Source organism: Paramormyrops kingsleyae, chromosome 24, assembly GCF_048594095.1.
Source record: "Paramormyrops kingsleyae isolate MSU_618 chromosome 24, PKINGS_0.4, whole genome shotgun sequence".
NCBI lineage: Eukaryota > Metazoa > Chordata > Actinopteri > Osteoglossiformes > Mormyridae > Paramormyrops > Paramormyrops kingsleyae.
In genome coordinates this window covers 26,288,749-26,308,897 of record NC_132820.1, presented here as the reverse complement: position 1 = coordinate 26,308,897, position 20,149 = coordinate 26,288,749, and positions in this window count along the sequence as shown.

Sequence of the window (20,149 nt, the reverse complement as noted above, 5' to 3'; positions counted from 1 at the left end):
TCTTCAAAACTATTTATTGCATTGTTTATGTTGTTTACAGTCAAGCCATCAACATACAATAAAATTTAAACATGACTTTAAATGCATAATAGAAATTGATTATACAAAAAAATACAGTGGGGTCAGTTCAGACGTAGCACAGTGCTCATTTAGTAAATGCACAGCTAAACAATATGCTAATTGTGGCCGTTAATGTTAAGTTAACATTATGCCGAGTCGTCACAAATAAAACAATGCATGGGAAACGGCTTTGGCGTGTTAGTTGCAATGCACTATGCAACAAGCTATTGTAAACAAGCTAACGTTAACTAGATAAGTAATATTTTAATCGCTAATATAGCAGATTCATGGAAAATTACATCGGTAATCAGCATTTTTGCCGCAACTAATTTATGAATGAGTCTGCATCAACTACATTAAAGAGAATCGCTTTATTTAAAGTGAATAAAATACCCTACTTACTGGAGTTCAACATTAATTGAGCCACACACCTGACTCGTGCGTGTAGCTGAGGTGAACTGGGAAAGCAGGCAGTTGGCCAAACCACTGTGAGGAAGGGGAGGGGGAACTTAACTGTTTCTAAATGCATTTTTTGCATTTGTTTTTTTTTCTACTTACAGAATTATTTTAGATATACATACATATATTTTTCACAATAGATAGTGCGATTTTTTTTATATATATTTTTTTTTTGGGGGGGACAACCCTCGGATAGGGGGGGACATGTCCCCTCCGTCCCCCCCGGGATTTACCCGTCCCCCCATGCCCATGTCAGATGTCTGCACAGCTATTCCCTTCCATTCTCTCACACAAAGTGCATCACAGAGCCTCTTTTATTCAAACCATGGCTCCCTTGTTTAATACTACAAATTCTATTGTCATCATAAGCAAATATATATGCCTTGTGCATAGTAAATCTTTTAGTGTCCTAGCAGCATAAAGAAAAATTATGATGCATTTTATTATAAGTTTTACGCTGTATATAGTAATAATAATAGAATGACTTGCTGAAGTATTTGGTGCTAAATATTCAGCCTTGTGGTTTTCTCACTTCCTGTTTAAAGTGTCCACTCCCCTTTCACTCTGCCTGCTGTGTGTGAGAATAGAAACGACAGAGACAGTGAAGGTCCAGAGGATAAGGAAGTGAGGGTCAGTTTTCCTCAGATCTGGGCTCAGTGACACACACACGTATGGATCCTCTGATGCTCCTGTTTCTTCTCATTGCTGGGCTCACAGGTGAGTGTTTCTCATTACAGTGGTACTGAGTAGAGATCTCTCTCCTGCTCCTCACACACTGTCAGCTGCAGTTTGGAGATCATGATGGAGATCTGCTGCTACTGTACATCAGAAGAAATTACCCCGGCTAGATTCTGGAAACATTTGCAGAGGCTGCATTGAGTATCATACTCTATGAAGTTGTAGATAGTATTTGGATTCTCACAGGTTTTTATATCACTTATATTATTATGTAATATTTAAAAAGCTTTAACAAAAATATTTTACCAATAAACTGGCAATTACTTCATACATGTACAGTATTTTGTGTTTTGTGTCAAGACCAGCACATAAGTCTCCAAAGCTTGCGTTTCCTGTATCCAATAAGATGGCAGAATTTTTCTCAATGTGCAATACTGACTGCCAAGTGTGATATCTGTGATGTATGTGATGTAGTTTTGTTGTAGAGTGACATAAGGATTCACTTTATTTAAATGTGCTGTCCCCTGTCTTTTTAACCCCAAAGGACGAACCAGCACCAGTGGTGGAGGCCATCGGAGGAAATGCCGCACTGGGCCGCCGGCACCCAGCTCCATCACCGTGTCTGCCGCCACTTCGTCTGCTCCCTCCCCGGTGGCAACCAGCAGGGGTCAGCAGGGCTCAGGACGCCGTAGAAATACGGCGGGAGGCCGGTCAGGACGTAGAAATTGGTGTAAAAAACAAAAGGGGCCATTTACAAAAAATTTACAGAATCTAGTACGCTTCAGTAACTGCAAATTGGGAAACCCGTTTGACTCAACCCAAGTGGGTGAGAAGATCCCGTGTGAGGATCTCACCCAGAGTGACGACGAGGTTGCAACCATCCTGTGTCGCACTCCATCTATGTCAGAGCCTGAGCCTGAGCCCTGCTCACCGGCCTTCTCCTCCACTTCATTCTTAGTTCCGTCACCCATCCCATCCTCTTTTGTCTCCTCTCCATCTCCATCTTTTTTTACAGACTCTCCTCCTCCGTCACCACACGTAGTCTCACATGTAAGCCCAGCCCCACATCCATCTTCAGCTCCGGCCATGGTTCATCCCACCCCTCCGTATCAGGTTCCAGCGCACCCCTCATCTCAGCTGGTTACGGGTCCGACACCCCCATTTATGTCCCCTTCTGTTGTTTTTGAAAAAATGGAAAGATTCAATAAGTTGCATAACTATTATCTTAGCAACTACCCTAAAATGACCTATGAGGCCAAGTGCTTAACTTACCATTGGTGTATTCAGTTTTGGAGTGAGTTTTTAAATGCAATTTCCATCTGCAAGCAGGGGAGGGACCAAAACCTAGAGGCTCACTACACGTATGTTGACAATTGGGTTGATGAAGCTGAGGTGATATTTCCTAATGATGCGCTGGACCAGCTGAGTGCCATCCCCGGGGTCCTGGAGTTGGCTGTGGAGATGGGCTATCTGTGTGATGTAAATAGTTTTTTATAGAACCTGTAAATAATTAGGTGAGAGATCTCACAAGTACTTAGGATAAGTTAAGGTTAAACTATCTTAACCTTAACTTATCCTAAGTTTGTATGACATAAGATTAGAATAAGATAAGACTAATATAGGTTAAGATAAGATTTTGTATAACATAAGGTAACATAGAATAAGATAAGACTAATATAGAGTAAGATGAGGTTAAGATAAGATTGTATAACGTAAGGTAACATAGAATAAGATAAGACTAATATAGAGTAAGTTAAGATAAGGTTAAGATAAGATTTTGTATAACATATGGTAACATAGAATTAGATAAGACTAAGATATAAATAAATGTGGATTATTTTGCATTTGGTTTGTGTCTGTGTGGTTATTTAAAACATTGTGAAGTTTGAAACAAAATTTGATTAGCTTAAATAATGATTGGTTAAACTCATGTACATGTAGAGAATTGTAGTGGACTTGCCATTGAATTAAAGGTTTCTTCAGTTCTCAAGTGCAATGCAAAAAACATAGAGGGGCAATTCATTAAATGATGCAAGCACAGGGACATGATTTTGGTGTTAAACCCAAATTGCATGACCATTCTGCCGCAAATACAGGCCTTTAAGGTTAAAGGTGCCATCCAACTCTACTTTGAAAACTTGTGAAACTGATAAAGTACATGTTTCTTTGTTTTCTGCACATGTGTCCACCAAACGGAAGGGGCCTGAGAGTGGCATTAAGAGTCTGCAGCTGTATATTATTATTATATATATAAAATTATATTTATATTATAATATTATATTATATAAGCTAATTTCCTAGATCCTTAAATTTGCAAGCATAGTGGTGACATAGTTTCATGGACAAAGAGCAAGTCCTAAATGACCAACAGCAAGCAGTTATGAAACAGGAAAAAGAGAGAAAGAGTCCGACGGAGTCACCACTTATAGATCCAGTACCAGGGGGGTCAGCCACGTTTCCGTGAAATATTTTGCAGTTTCTTGCATCGCGCTGGAACCCCAACCTCGCTCTTAGGTCACCTAGTTTAGACTGGACGTCTAAACTAACCAAGTGAGCGATGCTAGCTAATTGGTGACACAAAATTACTGTCAGTACCGTGCCGACAAGACCATAAAAACAACATAAAAACCACACACATTATCAAATAACAGTCATGACAATTCATTATTTAGTGCATAATTACATGCAGGGAACGTATGAGAGACAAAAGTCTGTCAGTTTTCTCTCGTCAAACAAGTGAAATGGATGCTAGTGATAATGTTACTATAAGCGAGCTGTTATGAAAACACCTGGCGGTATAACTGTAAATTTATCCTGTAGTTCTACATTTATCTCAAACATGTCATTCTGACACTGATATGTCTTCAAGCCATCATTAGTGGCTCCCTCATCTGGCCTCAGTAGTGGTTGCATCCCAGAGCCACCAGCAGCCTGCTGGTCTTGGTGGCACCCCAGTGTTTGCTTGTAGAGGAGATGCTCAGTGGCAGTGATGGTGGGAGTCCCAGATGAGACAAGATGAGCACAGAGCTGTCCAGCCCATTGTTGCCAATGGTCACATTCTACTAGAATGCCCTGACACTAACATCCAAACATCCCACGGACCCCAGCTATCCACTGTAGGGAAACTGAATAAGAAGCCTTTACCTTGGGCAGAAAATGCTTTGTTTGTGTAGTACGTCTTAGTGACAGAGTACCAATTTCAGAGGCCATTAAGCTGAAAAATCTGCAGTGAAATATCTAATGATATCTGAACATTCAAACACAGCATACAATTCAGTTTGCAAATTTAAACAATTCTATTTAAAAGAACAGTTTAATTTCAGAGCCAATGGCCGTGTGACCATGAAATGAAATGAAATGCCGACAACATTCCTGGAGCCTTCAATTTAGCATACACAGTGCCCTCTACAGCATTCTGTCGAAACCGCATCCCCTTCTACGGTGTTCATTTTAGGACATCCTCAGGTCTTGTGAAAAAATCCGTCAGACTTCAGACAAAACGGCATCAGACATCGAACTCAGACAAAACGGACTCGGGTGTCAGGAAAAAAACCGTCAGACTTCAGACAAAACGGCATCAGACATCGGACTCAGACAAAACGGACCTCGGGTGTCAGGAAAAAAACCGTCAGACTTCAGACTAGTTATCAATTACTGCATATAAAAGTAATTATAATGAGGGTGGGACTGGACCGTGTGTCCGTGAGGAGTTTCGACGTGTGGTGCACGGGTGCGGCGAAACGCGCTGCATCGATCAGCGCATGCTCCACCTGCCTGACCTAACCTGTATATATAGCCTAATAAAGGAAAATAATAGTGGTCTAGATGTTGCATATTGATCGCTTTACCATCGGGGGAATATGGGCTCAAATGTTCGGTGGTGATGTTTCTGCAACACAGAGATGTTTGCCGATGGATTTTCAAGTACCGCGGAGACATAGTGCCAATGCATGTGTGCTCTCTGGATAGTTATATTACTTTAGTGTTGCTGCTGTGACAGTGCCAGACAATACAACTGTCTAATTGTACCTATCAGCGTACCTATAATATCACCCATTCATTGCGCCACGGTAAGGTCGGATGGCGTTACATCATAAACAGGAAATTAGGGGAACATGCTGCCTTTATCCATTAATATTTTCACGCAAGACAAAGGTAACGAGTCCGTTGAAATTTCAGTACTTTGCGTTTTTTAATTTGAAATGGTAATTAGTTACTTTACTCCTTACAGACAAAAGTAGTGGAATTACAGTAACGCGTTACTACCAACATTGCTAGTTAGTGTGGGATTCAATAGAATTATAAAGAACATACAATGAATAGAGGAAAAGGAGAATATAGCTTAAAGCAGGGCATGATGAAAGGGGGGGGGGGGGTTGATTCTAGAAAATGCAGTTAACTGAAACAAGAACTGACTGGCGCCGGCAGGGCAGGGGGACCTAATCGGAACAGATAGAGGGAGCGACAGAAAACGTCAGCGGCCCCTTTATCTTTTAGCCTTCCAGAAGGACAAGTACTAACCGACTAACTAGAGCAAATGTCAAACATGTGGTTGTCACGTAGACGGAAGGTACTGTACCGAGAGAGGGGGGAGATGCCCAAAGGGCTTTAAAAGGGAAACAGCTGATACATATGGCAGAGCTTCCTCTTGTACATGCCGAATGTATGTCAGATGGTCGCTCCCGGATTGCAATCTGTCAGAGAATAAACTGGTGACCTGCAACTTCTCCACGTGTCAGCTGTGAATCTCTTGACCCGGTGGAGACGGCGTACTCCAACACTCCCCAGCCACTCTGAATCACTGTGCAGATCAACAGTCACCTGTCTTCACAGATATTTTCAACCAGTCACTGGATCTTTGTGTCTTAAATCATCCACAATAACACCTTTTCCAAAGAAACCCAGAGTCTCTTGCCTCAGTGACTACAGACTGGTGGCTCTCATATTGGTGGTAATGAAGGCTTTTGGGAGACTTGTGCTGTCATACCTTAAAACCATCACAGACCCATCGCTTGACCCCAGGCTACAGTCAGCCTACAAAACCAACAGACCTGTGGACGATGCCGTTAACACTGGACTCCATTTCTTGCTCCGACACTTGGAGCGCCCTGAGACATATGTTAGGATTCTGTTTGTGGACTTTAGCTTTGCATTTAATACTATTCTATCAGAGCTAATGCGGACTGAACTCTCACAACTGTCCGTGCCTGATCCAAAATAACATGTTATAACCACGATGGCCCAGTTTTACACTACAATCATTGAGTCCATCCTCACCTCCTCCATCACAGCCTGGTTTGGATCAGCCACTGAACGAGACAAGGCCAGACTGCAACACATCATCCACTCAGCAGAGAGAATAATCGGCAGTAACCTGCCTACCCTCCAGACACTGTACATCACCAGAACCAGGAAACGGGCATACAAAATCTTTGAGGACCCATCTCACCCTGCTCACCACATCTTTCAAGCCTTACCCTCCAGGAGAAGACTCATGGCAATCAGAACCAAGACCACAAGACACGCCAAGAGCTTCTTCCCTCAGGCAGTTTCTCTCATTAACCAAACCAGTCTCTGAATGGACATTCAATTAATCGTCAGCTGCAGTGAAATATCCACCAGCATAACCAGTGAACAACTGATAAACTTCCTCTATGATTATATTCTGCACTCTTGCACATTATGCACACATACTGCAAACTCTGTATACATATTGCACTCTTGCACATATAGTTGACTTGGCTGCTACTTAATAACGGCACAATTTAATGTGCTCACTATGCTACCTATAGCCCACTGTTATATTTCCTTATTTGGATTTATAACCCACAACAGGTTTATAGTATATATGTATACCTATAGGGTAGATGTGTTCTGTTAGCCCCACATGTAGGCATACTGTTTAAAAGCACATATATACTGTAGAAACAACCCATTACAACGTTTACTGTTTGATATCGACAACATGACAGAAACAGTAACACTAGGTTTAACATTTATGCTGAAGTGATTATAACACAGCAATACTGTCCGATAGTGGTGGGCGGATCGATCCAAGTATCGATAATATCGATAATAATGTTGGTATTTATATTGATCAATACCAGTTTAATAAGATCGATACTTCAGTTTCAATCTCTCTCCCGAATGCACTGCGGCTGTGTGTTCGCGCTGCTGCTCTCAATTGCCGCTCCCAGCTGTCACATTACTCAGCGGCGCCAGGCTAGCAAACATGCGCGGGCGCACACACACACACACACTATAATATTTCTAATAAAGTATTTTAATAGTGGGTCGCTGAGTCATGCTCGCAATAATTAATCATCAGATGCATGCGTTTATTACAATGGCACTACTACAACCCACACACCGGCACTGCTCACCATGCACGTCGCCCCGTTTACTCCTCATACACACGGTGGGCGCACGCACACATACACACACAATACACACAACAATAAACATTAACCACTATACATGACATAACACACAGGACATTTATAATCACACAAGCGATTACTGAGAACTATTTATAAGCTATCATCAGTCCAAGGAGTGACGCCGATGTTTCCGTTCTGCCTTATTTGCTGTAACTGTAGTTCCGCTTTTTGCCAGCAGGTTGCGCACAGACAGCGTTTCTGTGGACTGCATGCACATTGTATGTCGTTAGATTAGTATTTCATAACTGGACTGCAGGACATTGCGTAAAATCATTTTCTGCAGTAAGTATTGGAGTGTTTATAAAGGATCTTTTAAAAAAAATAAATAAATCAGTTTCTCACAAACACCTCCATTCATGACTGACTGAAATACAGTATCAAGGATGAAAGTGATTAGGATCAGCTCAGAGAGCGCATGCCGAGCTGTTGCTAAAGTACCAGCAGTCAACTTTAAACCAATGTTAAACAAATACTAGTTAATACTGAAAACAATCAGTCATTAAAATTAAACAGCTTGCTAAGCTGTGTTTCCTTTAACAATATAAATGTTATAGAAAAATGGAAACCCCACGCTCTCCGCGAATATTAATCACCAAGATTTATAAAAACCGCAACTGTACTGAAAAATAACGTTGCTTATGAATGTTGGCAAGTAAAAAAGTATTTGTACTTTGTGATCAAGTGCCATTCTTGGCACATCACACAACGACGAAATGTGTCCTCTGCATTTTAACCCATAAGTGACATATTAGTGGGCAGCTATATTATTTAGCTTCATTCTTAAAATAATAATACTAATGCCAATAATAATAATAACAAAACCAAATGTAGCCAGGTCTATAAAGCTACCATAAGGATTTGAAGCTATTATAGAGCGTAATTTGTAAAGAGGGAGACATGAACCTTACAATAAGTGTGTGTATACCAAAGTGGGCAGCTGTCTCTTTAAGACGTTCCTGAGTGCCGAAAGGTAGGCTGGGAGTTTTTTTTCCGGCGGGTTTTTCTAGACGGAGGAAGGCGGTTAAAGAGAGCGGAAAGAAGAGTGAACGGCAACTTAGAGAAATAAACGTATATATCTACATATATATATATATATATATTTGTGTAGATATCAACGTTTAGAGCACTGTTTATTTTTTTTGGCCGAAGCATACAATTGCAGCAATTAGTGGATAGAATGATTTTGGTGCAATTGCTCTCTTTTGAATATCCTGGTAGGTCAATTTTCCTGTTTTGTTAAATGTTAAGGAAAATATAGATGTAGGGATCATTAGTGTGAAGGAAAAACAGTCAGGATATGAATGTGAACCTTTGTTGATTGTGTGGTTGATTATTTTCTTCTTTGCTAATGTATCATTTTTTGTAGTTGTATGTAAAATGCTAAAGCTACCTATAAGGCTACTTGCTAATTAATCGGAATACGTTGACTGTGATATGGTGTTATTCAGTTTAGCCACCCTGTTTGTACCATTGCAGGTTGAAATGTTTATAATGTGCATATATAAATATATACATGTATATGTGTATATTAATGTTATTCAGGAAATCTGTATAGTATGGCCTAATGTGAATCTGAGATTGCGCTGTATGCTAATGGATGATGGAAAAAAATATAATTTTGTGTGATGTTTAAGTAAGACATCTAACTCTCTGTACTTTGTGTGCAGACTGTTTTTTTTGGATTTGATTCCCTTCCGAATTCAGTTTTTTTTCGACCAAGGAAGATCGCTTGTTTCACAGAGTCGCCCCCTCTGCGTTGAACTGCGCAATGTAACAAGTTTTTTGCAACTGGAGATTTTTTTCTTTCCCAGCGCTTTGTGAAGACATCCTCAAGTCCTATAAATGACAACACCCCTGCAAAGGTCGGGAGTGGCATCCACCTCCCCAGTGGACACGGGGATCACCAGCATGCTCCTGTTGCAGCAGAGGCAGGGTCCGAGTGGGCGGCAGTTTGGAAAAAGATTGCAGCCCTCGAAGACAAGGTGGGCCGTTTCTGGTCCGAGATCTCCATGCTTGCTGGTGCCCTGACTGACCCACATATATCCCGGAGCAGTTCGGAGACCACTGGGACTCCTTTTGTAGTCCCCACTTCAGCTCCAAGCTGTTTCCCGCCCCCTCCTCCTCCACCGCTGCCTCCTCCTCCTCCTCCACCGCCGCTGCCCCCTCCTCCGCCCCCTCCTCCTCCACCACCCCTCCTCCACCGCCCCTCCTCCTCCGCCACCTCCTCCACTGCCGCCTCCTCCACCTGATAGTATCCAGGGCCCCAAGCAGAGACATCGACAGGGAAGTGGCGCAGGACCCACCAAAGGCCCCAACATGGTGGATGTCCTGGCGGAGCTGCCCCGCATTAAACTGCACCCGGTGCTGAGGTCGCCAGGTGGGACGCCAGTGCCAAGGAGGGGACTGACACAGGGGACACCTCCTTCTCCTCCACCGCCGCAGCCTCCTCTTCCACCGCCGCCTCCTCCTCCGCCCGCCGCCCCCCTCCTACTCCACCGCCCCCTCCTCCTCCTAAACTGCCACCGCCTCCTCCACCACCGCCCCCTCCTCCTCCGTCCGCCGCCCCCTCCTCCTCCGTCCGCCGCCCCCTCCTCCTCAGTCAGCCGCCGCCCCCTCCTCCTCCACCGCCCGCCACCACCTCCTCCACCGCCCCTCCTCCTCCGCCGCCTCCACCCCCGCCTCCTCCTCCTCCACTGCCGTTTCCTCCACCTGCTAGTATCCAGGGCCCCAAGCAGAGACATCGACAGGGAAGTGGCGCAGGACCCACCAAAGGCCCCAACATGGTGGATGTCCTGGCGGAGCTGCCCCGCATTAAACTGCACCCGGTGCTGAGGTCGCCAGGTGGGACGCCAGTGCCAAGGAGGGGACTGACACTGGGGACACCTCCTTCTCCACCGCCGCCTCCTCCTCCACCACCGCCGCCTCCTCCTCCGCCCACCGCCCCCTCCTACTCCACCGCCCCTCCTCCTCCTAAACTGCCGCCGCCTCCTCCACCGCCCTCCTCCTCCACCGCCTCCTCCTCCACCGCCCCTCCTCCTCCACTGCCGCCACCACCGCCGCCTCCTCCTCCGCCCGCCGCCCCCTCCTCCTCCACTGCCGCCACCACCGCCGCCTCCTCCTCCGCCTGCCGCCCCTCCTCCTCCACCGCCCGCCCCCTTTTCCTCCACCGCCCCTCCGCCGCCTCCACCCCCGCCTGCACTGCCGCCTCCTCCACCTGCTAGTATCCAGGGCCCCAAGCAGGAGACAAGTCATCGTCAGGGAAGTGGCGCAGGACCCACCAAAGGCCCCAACATAGTGGATGTCCTGGCGGAGCTGCCCCGCATTAAACTGCACCCGGTGCTGAGGTCGCCAGGTGGGACGCCAGTGCCGAGGAGGGGACTGACACAGGGGACGCCCATGGCCTCAGAGGACGTTGCTGCCATCTTAGCAGAGGCTCTGAAGAAGAAATTGAAGCAACAAAACCACTCTGATGAGTAGGAGCAGCAGGCCTCTGAGCCCTTAAACTTTTTTTACTTAAACTTTTTTTATTTAAATTTTTTATACTTATAACATTTTTATACTTATAACATTTTTATACATATCATTTTTATACTTAAGATTTTTATACTTATATACTTTACATACTTAAACTTTATATACTTATACTTTATGTACTTATATGCTTTATATGCTTATATTTATATACTTATATTTTGTGTACTGATTCTATATACTTATGAATAAATAATATATTTATATCACTATTATTTTTAAAAGAGTTGCTGATTTTGTAATACTGCTGCAGCATTCTCCACATGCTAATCACGGCCCCACATCGAATTGGCACTTTGATCTGCCACATATCACTTCACTACCCCCTGTTGAATGTTGCATCTTATGTTGTTAGATATCTCGTAGTAGTAAGTACTTCATTATTAGGCTGCACAATATTGGAAAAGATGTATTTCTGCAATGAGTATTGCAGTATTTATTTAAATTCAAAATGCTTAAAACAAACCAATTTCTCACAAACACATCTGTTCATGAGTGATTTAAACAGCAAGGATGAAAATGATTAGGATTAGCTCTTATGATTAGCTCTTGCCAAAATAGGGCTTGTAAACTTTTGTGGTACTCAGAATTAACCCAAACAACTATGACTCTATAATCCTCTATAATCACTCTCACTCTGTCACACTTGAATCAAACTCCAGACCTCGCATGTAATGAGCAAAGTTTTCTTCTTTATTCAGCAATCCAGCATAGTGTTCCAGCCACACTCGGGTACAATGCGCAATGCACCCCGCACCCAGAAATCAGCAGGTTAATATACTATAAGACCTGTGGCGGACTTGGAGTGGAATTTCCCTGAAGCTCAGGGTTTTTGCCCTCCTTCCTAGGCTGGATGGAAAGGATTGTGTGTGGAACTCTTCAGAGTCCTAAAGGGGGGAGTGTGCGCTATGTTTGGGGAAGTATGCTGTACTTACATTCCCAACAACACAGCACCAGACGGCTCAGTGACCAGGGCACTCGAGGGTCTCCGGACCCTCTCCAAAACAATGCATGCACAATCCGGGATCAATAACATCTGGAATGCTTGGCTGACCTCAGCGTTCGGACAGTGGAAAGGCTTAATGGGCTCGCTTTTATTATCCTTTGCTACTTTTGCTGCGATTTTAGTCACTTGTGGGTGTTGTTGTATTCCCTGCCTGCGCGCACTGTCAGTTCGTCTCATCACTACCGTGATGACACCTATGCGCGGATGATGCCTCTCCTGCCTGTCGGGCCGGAGAGGGGCAAAGGTCATTTGGACAGCTTTGAACTACGACTCCCCCGCCAATAGGGTGATCTCCTTGCGGAGATCAAAAGGCGGAATGCAAAATTTCATAAATAAGGGAAAATATTACTAATCAGCATAATCAGGGTGATCTCCTGCGCGGAGATCAAAAGGGGGAATTGAGGGAATAATTAATAAAATAAAGGGAATGATTCTATAATGCTATAACTAATCAAAACGAGAACTGACTGGCGCGCCGGCAAGGCAAGGCTACCTAATCGGAACAGATAGGGGGGGCGACAGAGAATATCAGCGCCCCCTACTTATCTTTTAGCCTTCCAGAAGGACAACTACGAGCCGGCTGGAATCATACATGTGGTTGTCACGTACACGGAAGGTACCGAGAAAGGGGGGGGGGATGCCCAAAGGGCTTTAAAAGGGATACAGCTGATACATATGGCAGAGCCTCCTCCTGTACATGCTGAATGTATGTCAGACGGCCGCTCCCTGATTATAATCAGTCAAGACAATAAACCGGTGATTTGCAACTTCTCCCCGTGTCAGCTGTGAATCTCTTCTCATCCACGGACCCGGTGGAGACGCCGTGCTCCAACACTATCCAGCCTAGGAAGGAGGGCAGAAACCCTAAACATTATGGAAATTCCACTCCCAACCCAGCAAAAAGGTGCAATCCCCCCTTCGGTGTCCATGGCTGGCATGGCTCACAATGCTATCAGTAAGGGAAACCTCAACCCTATATTACCTAAATAAAGATTTCAGCGTAAACATATACAACCCTTATGGATACATAACTTGCTTGTGTGTTCAAATGCTACCATACAACAAACTGCGTCTAGCATAGTATAGCAGCTACATTTCAAGGCTTCCTGCAGGCCCCCTTTCTCCCCCCGGAGATGTTCCCTTCAGCCCAGTTCTCCAAGGTCTGTGGCCTGCAAAGCTGGTTCCGTGCAGGTGGCTGTGAGGCAAGGACACACGGCACCATCCCCAAAACAACATAACCTGAGACACAAGAACAATCCCACAATGCCTCCCAACCCTGGCCTACCATCACTTTAAATTTCCCTTCCACACTTTGAACTAATGTTAAACATATACGACATAATCCTGAAAAGGAGCGGTCACTAAAATTAAACAGCTCGCAGATCTTCACACTGCAAGAAATGCAAAGATAGAGAAAGCGAAGAACAGTGAGAGGACACCACTGTTTATGGTGTCCTCGTCGACCCTTATGAAATGCCAGCGAACACATGGACAAGGGATCCCGATGCGCTACCTTGGCTTTCTTATGGGGACACTGTCAACCACCTAGTTTCTGTCATTAGTGCGTACACTTTTAAAGAGTTTAAAAACTACAAATCTCTTGAAGCGCACGAACAGTTCACAGCCGGCTGGGCACATTGTCATCATCAATGATTTTAGGCATGTTTATTTATATAGCACAATTCAGGCACAAGGCAATTCAAAGTGCTTTACAAAGACAAGGATGCAATCAAATTAAAATGTCAAAATCACATTTCAAAGATAAGTGAAAAAGAAATAATAATGAAAATAAATAATTTTATTAATCAATTACAATGAACACATAGATAATAATAAGAAAAAGCCAAAAGAAATAAATAGGTAACTGAAAAGACGTCACATTTTAATGACAGAAAATGACTGGTGCTGCACTAGGAAACTCTGACCATGCAACAATTCATCTAATTCCAGCATACAGACAAAATCTGAAAACTGCTAAACCTGTCATTACTAGAGTGAAACACTGGAGATGTGGAGCTGTAGAGCAATTAAAATCATGCTTTGACTCGACAGACTGGAATGTTTTCAAAACTGCTACTAACAGCTTGGATGAATACACGGACACTGTAACATGGCACATAAGCTTCTGCGAGGACTCTCGCATTCCCAAAAAGTCTGTTGTCAGCTATAATAATGACGACCCATGGTTTACAACTGAACTCAGGCAGCTTCCTAAAACAAAAGATGAAGCCTACAGGAGTGGTGATACTATGGGTTCTACTGTGGGTTTGAAAAGCCACATTCATGCATCATACAGCCCTCACCTTTTCAATGGCCTTCTTCACACCTGGGTACCTTCACACCTCGCCCACACTCTCCCCAGCTCACCCCAAGCCCCCCCCCGCCACGTCCAGCCACCTCCCGAGGAGAATCAACGACAGAGATGTAAACAAGATCTTCCGGAGTCAGAATACAAGGAAAGCGACTCTGTCTTCCCAGCCACTCTGAAGCACTGTGTAGATCAACCATCACCTGTCTTCACAGATATTTTCAACCAGTCACTGGATCTTTGTGTCTTAAATCATCCACAATAACACCTTTTCCAAAGAAACCCAGAGTCTCTTGCCTCAGTGACTACAGACCAGTGGCTCTCACATCGGTGGTAATGAAAGCTTTTGAGAGACTTGTGCTGTCATACCTTAAATTCATCACAGACCCATCGCTTGACCCCAGGCTACAGTCTGCCTACAGAACCAACAGACCTGTGGACGATGCAGTTAACACTGGACTCCATTTCTTGCTCTGACACTTGGAGTGCCCTGAGACATATGTTAGAATTTTGTTTGTTTGTTTGAATTTTGTTTGTGGACTTTAGCTTTGCATTGAATACTATTGTATCGGCGCTAATGCGGACTGAACTCTCACAACTGTCCGTGCCTGATCCAAAATAACATGTTATAACCACGATGGCCCAGATTTACGCTGCAATAATTGAGTCCATCCTCACCTCCTCCAACACAGCCTGGTTTGGATCAGCCACTGAACGAGACAAGGCCAGACTGCAATACATCATCCGCTCAGCAGAGCGAATAATTGGCAGTAACCTGCCTACCCTCCAGACACTGTACATCACCAGAACCAGGAAACGGGCATACAAAATCTTTGAGGACCCATCTCACCCTGCTCACCACATCTTTCAAGCCTTACCCTCCAGGAGAAGACTCATGGCAATCAGAACCAAGACCACAAGACACGCCAAGAGCTTCTTCCCTCAGGCAGTTTCTCTCATTAACCAAACCAGTCTCTGAATGGACATTCAAATTAATCGTCAGCTGCAGTGAAATATCCACCAGCATAACCAGTGAACAACTGATAAACTTCCTCTATGATTATATTCTGCACTCTTGCACATTATGCACACATACTGCAAACTCTGTATACATATTGCACTCTTGCACATATAGTTGACTTGGCTGCTACTTAATAACGGCACAATTTAATGTGCTCACTATGCTACCTATAGCCCACTGTTATTTTTCCTTATTTGGCTTTATAACCCACAACAGGTTTATAGTATATATGTATACCTATAGGGTAGATGTGTTCTGTTAGCCCCACATGTAGGCATACTGTTTAAAAGCACATATATAGAAACAACCCATTACAACGTTTACTGTTTGATATCGACATGACAGAAACAGTAACACTAGGTTTAACATTTATGCTGAAGTGATTATAACACAGCAATACTGTCCGATAGTGGTGGGCGGATCGATCCAAGTATCGATAATAATGTTGGTATTTATATTGATCAATACCAGTTTAATGAGATCGATACTTCAGTTTCAATCTCTCTCCCGAATGCACTGCGGATGTGTGTTCGCGCTGCTGCTCTCATTGCCGCTCCCAGCTGTCACATGACTCAGCGGCGCCAGGCTAGCAAACATGCGCGGGCGCACACACACACACACACACTATAATATTTCTAATAAAGTATTTTAATAGTGGGTCGCTGAGTCATGCTCGCAATAATTAATCATCAGATGCATGCGTTTATTACAATGGCACTACTACAACCCACACACCGGCACTGCTCACCATGCACGTCGCCCCGTTTACTCCTCATACACACGGTGGGCGCACGCACACATACACACACAATACACACAACAATAAACATTAACCACTATACATGACATAACACACAGGACATTTATAATCACACAAGCGATTACTGAGAACTATTTATAAGCTATCATCAGTCCAAGGAGTGACGCCGATGTTTCCGTTCTGCCTTATTTGCTGTAACTGTAGTTCCGCTTTTTGCCAGCAGGTTGCGCACAGACAGCGTTTCTGTGGGCTGCATGTACATTGTATGTCGTTAGATTAGTATTTCATAACTGGACTGCAGGACATTGCGTAAAATCATTTTCTGCAGTAAGTATTGGAGTGTTTATAAAGGATCTTTTAAAATAAATAAATAAATCAGTTTCTCACAAACACCTCCATTCATGACTGACTGAAATACAGTATCAAGGATGAAAGTGATTAGGATCAGCTGAGAGCGCATGCCGAGCTGTTGCTAAAGTTGCAGCAGTCAACTTTAAACCAATGTTAAACAAATACTAGTTAATACTGAAAACAATCAGTCATTAAAATTAAATAGCTTGCTAAGCTGTGTTTCCTTTAACAATATAAATGTTATAGAAAAATGGAAACCCCACGCTCTCCGCGAATATTAATCACCAAGATTTATAAAAACCGCAACTGTACTGAAAAATAACGTTGCTTATGAATGTTGGCAAGTAAAAAAGTATTTGTACTTTGTGATCAAGTGCCATTCTTGGCACATCACACAACGACGAAATGTGTCCTCTGCATTTTAACCCATAAGTGACATATTAGTGGGCAGCTATATTATTTAGCTTCATTCTTAAAATAATAATACTAATACCAATAATAATAACAAAACCAAATGTAGCCAGGTCTATAAAGCTAAAGTACCATAATGATTTGAAGCTATTATAGAGCGTAATTTGTAAAGAGGGAGACATGAACCTTACAATAAGTGTGTGTATACCAAAGTGGGCAGCTGTCTCTTTAAGACGTTCCTGAGTGCCGAAAGGTAGGGTGGGAGTTTTTTTTCCGGCGGGTTTTTCTAGACGGAGGAAGGCGGGTAAAGAGAGCGGAAAGAAGAGTGAACGGCAACTTAGGGAAATAAACGTATATATCTACATATATATATATATTTGTGTAGATATCAACGTTTAGAGCACTGTTTATTTTTTTTGGCCGAAGCATACAATTGCAGCAATTAGTGGATAGAAAGATTTTGGTGCAATTGCTGTCTTTTGGATATCCTGGTAGGTCAATTTACCTGTTTGGTTAAATGTTAAGGAAAATATAGATATAGGGATCATTAGTGTGAAGGAAAAACAGTCAGGATATGAATGTGAACCTTTGTTGATTATTTTCTTTGCTAATGTATCATTTTTTATAGTTGTATGTAAAATGCTAAAGCTACCTATAAGGCTACTTGCTAATTGATCGGAATACGTTGACTGTGATATGGTGTTATTCAGTTTAGCCACCCTGTTAGTACCATTGCAGGTTGAAATGTTTATAATGTGCATATATAAATATATACATGTATATGTGTATATTAATGTTATACAGGAAATCTGTATAGTATGGCCTAATGTGGATCTGAGATTGCGCTGTATGTTAATGGATGATGGAGAAAAATATTATTTTGTGTGATGTTTAAGTAAGACATCTAACTCTCTGTACTTTGTGTGCAGACTGTTTTTTTTGGATTTGATTCCGTTCCGAATACAGTATTTTTTCGACCAAGGAAGATCGCTTGTTTCACAGAGTCGCCCCCTCTGCGTTGAACTGCGCAATGTAACAAGTTTTTTGCAACTGGAGATTTTTTTCTTTCCCAGCGCTTTGTGAAGACATCCTCAAGTGTTGCAACGGGGGTTGCTATAAATGGCAACGCCCCTGCAAATGTCGGGAGTGGCATCCACCTCCCCAGTGGACACGGGGATCACGGGGATCAGTGGGCGGCAGTTTGGGAGAAGATTGCAGCCCTCGAAGACGAGGTGGACCGTTTACGGTCCGAGATCTCCCAGCTTGCTGGTGCCCTGACTGACCCAAATATGCCCCGGAGCAGTTCGGAGACCACTGGGACTCCTCTTATAGTCCCCACTTCAGCTCCAAGCTGTTTCCCGCCCCCTCCTCCTCCTCCTCCTCCACCGCCTCCGCCTGCTAATATCCAGGGCCCGAAGCAGAAGACGAGTCATCGTCAGGGAAGTGGCGCAGGACCCACCAATGGCCCCAACATGGTGGATGTTCTGGCGGAGCTGGCGCACATTAAACTGCGCCCAGTGCTGAGGTCGCCAGGTGGGACGCCAGTGACGAGGAGGGGACTGACGCAGGGGACGCCCATGCCCTCAGAGGACATTGCTGCCATCTTAGCAGAGGCTCTGAAGAAGAAGTTCAAGTATCAGATCCACTCTGATGAGTAGGAGCAGCAGGCCTGAGCCCTTAAACTTTTTTTACTTAAACTTTTTTTTACTTAAATTTTTTATACTTATAACATTTTTATACTTATAACATTTTTAAACTTATAACATTTTTAAACTTATAACATTTTTATACTTAAGATTTTTATACTTATATACTTTATGTACTTAAACTTTATATACTTATACTTTGTGTACTGATTCTATATACTTATTAATAAATAATATATTTATATCACTATTATTTTTAAAAGAGTTGCTGATTTTGTAATACTGCTGCAGCATTCTCCACATGCTAATCACTGCCCCACATCGAATTGGCACTTTGATCTGCCACATATCACTTCACTACCCCCTGTTGAATGTTGCATCGTATGTTGTTAGATATCTCGTTGTAGTAAGTACTTCATTATTAGGCTGCACAATATTGGAAAAGATGTATTTCTGCAATGAGTATTGCAGTATTTATTTACATTTAAAATGCTTAAAACAAACCAATTTCTCACAAAGACATCTATTCATGAGTGATTTAAACGGCAAAGATGAAAATGATTAGGATTAGCTCTTATGATTAGCTCTTGCCAAAATAGGGCTTGTAAACTTTTGTGGTAGTCAGAATTAACCCAAACAACTATGACTCTATAATCCTCTATAATCACTCTCACTCTGTCACACTTGAATCAAACTCCAGACCTCGCATGTAATGTGTGGGGGAGGATTAGGTGGACTAATGAAATCGTGGTTCCGGATGAGGTAGTGTTCTCAGAAGAGTGCCGGTCAGAGCACTGGGATCACAGCCAAGGTGGGTTTAAGGTTTTTACTCGCAATTCTGTGGTTACAGCCCAGCAACTAACAATAGGCACCATCCAATCCAATATGTGGGCGTGGTTCTGAAATAAACCAATAAAGGGAATAACGACTGAACATTCTGGAAAAGGTAAGCGAATTATGGTAGTTTCAAATATGTCCACAAGATGGCACTGAAGGATTACCAGTAAACTATATAATAAGTTGGAGGTGCTCCTTTAACTTGATTAATAGCAATAACAAATTATAATTACCACATACAAATGCTGACCCACGACAAATTGCTACATCAACAATAACAGGGCATGTAAATCCAACAAGCTGCCATATACGCAATCTAGTAACACTACACCGATACTGCGCATACAGAAAGAAATCAACTACATTAAAAGTATAGAAAACATTACTTACTGAACATCATACACGCACACCCGTAATCACGGACAGAAAATGAACTACCAAACGAGAGGGGCACATAAGATAATAACTATGAAATGTCTCTGGAGCACAGGTGAACTTCTGGAACTCTTGCTCTTTGGAGGCTGCGACCAGGCAATCAGTGTGCCGTAAAACGATCCAGCGCTGCTGCAGACTGACGTAACTCCCAATTCCGCTTCCATCTTAACATAATGAGCAAAGTTTTCTTCTTTATTCAGCAATCC